Here is a 5,717-nt window from a genome sequence, read left to right on the forward strand (position 1 = left end):
GAGCAGAGCAAATTTCCGATTCCAGCTCTCCAAACTACAGAAAAACAAGCCAAAAGAATAAAGAAGAGTGAAGAGAATAAAGCTGCTAGTGAAGAGAAGAAGTCTGCCTTCAGTAAAGAAAGGTGAAATCAAAGACCCGAATTTACATCGGAACGGCTATAGACCATATTCACACAGTGGCCATATTGCCATTAAGTCAATGAAATGCCACCCCAGTTGCCACCCCAGTTGCCACAGCAACGCGATGTTAAATTCCAAAATGGCCACCGTGTGAATATGGACTAATATGAACGGTGGAGACAAATAAAAGAAGCAAAGTCTCTGAAGACGGGACGCAGAAGTTGCGTTGCTTCTACTCGACCAGTAAGTTGTTAGGCATTTACACTTGGTTTGTGGTAGTTTTTTACCCATTCATGATTTAGCGTATTATTCTATTTTAATTTTACTGTGGCATCTCATGTCCTTCTGTTTGGTTGCTGAGTTTCATAGCAAGTTTAGCGACCGAGATAGTATGTTCTTCATTGAAGCAATGTAACGTAGTAATGCTCTCTACATCAGCAGCAAGTAGATGCCAGAGAAATAAAACGCCCTAATATTATTTTTCTGATCTTTTTCTTTGTAGGTATGAGAGAGATGAGTCATGAGTCTCAATCAACACCGTTTAAGGGTTCTCGGAAGAGACCCTCCCCCATCTTCAATCTCGAGCATTTCAAAGAGCGAGAGAGAGTATGTCGCATTGTACTTATGTTTGAATGTGTAGATAACATTGCTTCTTGTATTAATATTCAGCTAAACGGAATGGTTATTTGGGATGATGATAGATTCCTTGATATGCCACAATTAGAGGAAGAAATCCCTTCGCAGGAAGCTGCTGTTCATCTGATGGAAATTAGGTTTGTGTTGTTTTTGCTACAGGATACATTGACCTTTTAAACCACCAGTAGGCATATGTATTGTGAATACACATTGTGAAAATAGACGATCTACAAGCTCTGTGAGTGTGTAGATCAGCTAGTTTCACAATATTTATCTGTGGAACCGCGTCAAACTAAACTCTTACAGTTCCAAGTGCTTGTCAGGGTAGGGGGGGTCCCCAGTTCAAATATGATTATTTGGGGGGGGGGGGGTCATGGCCTGAAAAGGTTGAGAACCACTGCCCTAAAACACTGTAGGCCTCAAAGGAACCATCGTATCTGCCTGATTTTCCTATTCATTCAATTGATTGGAGAATACATGCTTTCATACTATGACTGTTGATTCATTTTCACTGCATGCTCTTTTATTTTAATCCCAGGCCCAGCATCTGAACATAAATGTGTGTAATAAAATCATCTGTTGACATTAAGAAGTACTCTGTGATATTTGCACCAGTGAAACAGACATTGCACTGTAGTGCTGTAAAACATACAGTATGTGAAAATATAAAGTATGTACTTGTATGCATGTAATGTAGGTACTTCCTTAGCCTATACTGGCAGTGTGGTGCTGGTCGGTCCAGCGGTTTGTGAGATTAGTTGGTCGGACCAGCGATTTGTGAGATTAGCTCTGGAAAACAGACACAGACAGACCTACACCGTCAACATAAATGGTTAAACCTGCTGGATATAAAATTTACTGCAGTCATTCTCAAACATTTTCATTTCAAGGACACGCAGCTTGATGGTGCACGTCCCACTGGAAGGAGACCCCCTGGCAGACCAAGGACCAGATGGTGGGGATTATATCTCCACGCTGGCCTGGGAACGCATCGGGATCCTCCAGGATGAAGGGGCTGATGTTGCTCGGGAAAGGGAGTCTGGAGCTCTCTGCTGGAACGAAGATATTTGTGAACACTGGTTTAAACAACATTAGGAAGGAAGACAAATAAACAACTGCACTAGAAACAGACTCTATTTACTTTACCTTATTATTTTTTTAGTATTTGTATTGATCCAGATTCAGAAAAGGCTGTTTAGTAATGACATAGTAATACAAAATTTTTTTTTTTTTTTTTTTACTAAATTTTTATCCCACGATTTTGTAACCCTATTTTTTACACCCAGTGCCAATTGTCTATGTAATCCTGGGCACTACCTTCCCTCTGCCAACCTAGGGAGGCCAGGGCCGAGCTCATGCATCCTTCAATGCATGAGAGCCAACTGACCTTCTTATCACCTGACAGGGGAGAGTTTCCCTGGTTGGACGTAGCGCGTGGAAGGAACACGTTATTCCAACCAGTTCCCTTCCCCTCCATCAGGCGCCCCAGCTGGCCAGGGGGAGGCAGTATAGTGACCAGGATTACTGCATGTTTTTGTGAGGGTACCTACCCTAGGGGACACGGGGAGAACATGCAAATTCCACACAGAAAGGCCCTTTTGCCAACCCCACCTAGGGTATGGGCGCTGATGACGCGGAGGAGAGAACACGCCCCCAGCGCCCACAGCGTCCCCTGTAAAAAGTAATAACACAGTTGTGAACCCTAGGTGGGTTCCTTCCAACCTCTTCCAGGGGCCTGTTCCTCAAAAGGTGAATTAGAGCTAAAGCCTGGCTTTTCCACCTATCCTGGCTTAATTTAGCCAGGATTAGAGCTGACTCGGTTCCTCAAAAGGTGAATTATCTTGAAGATTAGTTTAGCCAGTTCACCCTGGCTAAGTTTAGCCTTATCCGATTCCTCAAAAGAGAATTGAAGCAAGCCTAGCTTAGTTACCATGGCAATTTAGCTGTGAAGTTAGCCTGGTCAGGAGCAGGCTAACAGCCAAGCTTACTTAATCTAGTGCCTTGTTCTTCAAGTTTTTCCACAGTTAATTCAAAACATGTGTTTGTATATGGACTCATTTTAATGACCCTGCATTCAAATAAAATGAAATAAATACAATAAGATATAATCAAATTAATTACTGAAATAGTGTGTGACCATGAATCATAATCATAATTGTTTCACAATGACTCATGTGATATGTAATTGTCACTCTGTTATAGTTAACACTATAGTTCATCTTGTTGTTAGATGTTTGATAATATATTCCATTTTTTTTTATAAATATTATAAAAAATGTCTGACACATACATACACACACATATACCCGTAACTAATAATTTATATATATATATATATATATATATATATATATATATATATATATATATATATATATATATATATATAAATTATTAGTTAAGGGTTTAAAGGAGCCTCTTTGTAAGTCAATGAGGAGCATATTTTAAATTATCAATTTCTAGTCAATGGAGAAATTATTTTTTATTTCTTGTCCACCTTTGGAGTTACATCATGATGGCAAGGTAACTACACAACCCAAACCTCTACCAAAGTGGTCTTGCAAATGTGGGGTTATTTATTGCGTGTCTCGTCCCGTCCCGTCCCCCCCGCTCATCCCGTCACGGCCCCCTGTCGCGGTCAACCGTCCCCCCCCGTCCCCCCCCCGTCCCCCCCCGTCCCGTCCCGTCCCGTCCCGTCCCGTCCTGTCCCGTTGTGGCCCCCGTCGCAGTACACTGCCCCCCCCCCGTCCCGTCCCGTTCCCGTTCGTCCCGTTGCCCGTCCGTCTCAAACACACACACACACACACACACACACACACACACACACACACACACACACACACACACACACACACACACACAGTGTGTGTGTGCAATACTTTGCCATGCTTTCTCCCTGGATCTATTTATTGCGGTCGCGTTTCCTTTCTTGCTTAAATACATTTTACTTCCTTGTATGATTTCATGAGCTGCTGCAGTGCTGCTATTCAGCCACAGAGAAGAACGCTGCTCTGGTTTTGGACTCCGTGATTGGTCAAGTTCAAGGAATCTGTGCTCGAGTTCATGGTCTTTTATAGAAATACGTCGCCGGCGAATCCCCGCCCATTCAGCCTGGCTTCATTATCCTGGCTGGACACAGCCTGTCTTGACAAGGTCTAGCTCGACAAAGTTGCTCCTTTTCAGCCTGGCTTGGCGTCTGAGGAACGGAACAAACGAGGCTTTTCGGACCCGACTTTGTCAAGCCTTGATTTGGCTTAAGGCCAGGCTTTGTTAATTCACCTTTTGAGGAACAGGGCCCTGGTCCTCCTCCTCTGGCCTTGCTGGAGGTCTGTGCGTCTCTGCATCCAGGGGATCAACCATAGGATATTGTGCAACAGTGGCTTTTAAATAGGGACCCTTCCAGCCCAGCACCAATGGCAGCATGCAACAGAGTCATTACCTCATGCCCTGCACCTGCTCAACTCATTTGGCCAATTGGGAGTCATCAGTGCTCAACTGCTCTAGCTTCTGCATGCAACTGCATGGCTTCCAAGGCCTGCAACTTAGAGTGAAATTAAATCATGCATGCACACAAAATCAAGATCAAAAGGAAAGAACACAAAGCCAGCAATAATAGAAATAAATAAGCAGTCTGTCAGCATGACACACTGACTAGCCTTATAGTGGGTGTTGGTGCAGAGTGCAGACATGTCAGGAAACATGTCAGGAGTGTACCAGTGAGCCAATTACAGGTCCATTATTTGGTTCCATTTGTACGCTCTGAGGTAACACTGCCAATTTCATGTTGATTGGGGTTCCAGTGTATAGTTTAGTTCTGTGATTTGATTCTCAACCCTTTGAGTTTCAAGGACCCCCAGTGTGATGCATTAGGCCATGGACCCCCATTTGCAGGCGCGCAAATTCCCGGGGGGAACGGGGGGGGGGGGGTTTGTCCCCCCCTAGCTTCAGATTGGACCCCCCCCCAAGTCATTTAGAATAATACAAATAAATGTTAAATCAGTAAAACCAGGCAAAAATCTGAATTAAATAACATAACCCTAACCCTAGCCTGGGATCAATACCTTTTTCGGGTGTGTGATCCGGTCAGGAGCGGAAGCAACCCTATATGCCTCACCCCCAAATAACTCCGGCTGCGATCAAGGGCATTGTAATTAAAATACCTAATAAAATCCTTGATGCAGCGTAGTTTAGCTTATTTTTAAAATACAAAATAAATGTAAATGTGAGTGTACTTTCCGGAGACTATTTAGATTAGTCTACCTTTGTAATCGATTCAGCATTTAAATTGGGGAACCAAAACAAAGTGGCTCCGCAAAACCGGAAGCAGCAAAAACCTGAAGCCGGAAGCAATTTATTTTCTTTCTTTTTTTGGCCATTTAATAACGAATACCAGGCTTTCCTCCGAGGTGGAAAGACTGGTGATGCGAGGTTACCCTAACCCTAACCCTAAAACCGAAATAAAGTAACCAAAAAACGTAAAGAAACTAACAAAATCCGCCACGTGGGCATGCTTCCGACGCCCGCGCGCGGCCGACCCCCCCCCCCCCCCCAGCCTCAAGACAGATTTTCGCCCCTGCCCATTTGATACCATGTTTTATCTCTGGGATTCCAATCTACATTGTAAAATCCTCTGTGCTAAACTCAAGAGTGTACAAATGGACCCTCTCAGAGGTACCGACCAGTAAGGGTCCATTTGGACCCCGGACCTTAAGGATCTGCAATGATTTGAATACTTTAGTTACAAGTTAGGCTACTTTGTAGATTTAAATTATTATAAAACATGTATTAACCAATTAAGCCCTATTTTGGCTATTAGAAAATAGCCAATCTACAAGCTCACAATGACATTGTGAACTTGTTCATCAGCTATTTTCGAAAAACTCTACACATTTTGAAAACCTTTTGTGGGGGAAAAAACATGTATAATGAGGACTTTTAAGGTATATTTTGATGGCAAACCC

Source organism: Gymnoscopelus braueri, assembly GCF_963280865.1.
Source record: "Gymnoscopelus braueri genome assembly, chromosome: 11".
Lineage (NCBI taxonomy): Eukaryota > Metazoa > Chordata > Actinopteri > Myctophiformes > Myctophidae > Gymnoscopelus > Gymnoscopelus braueri.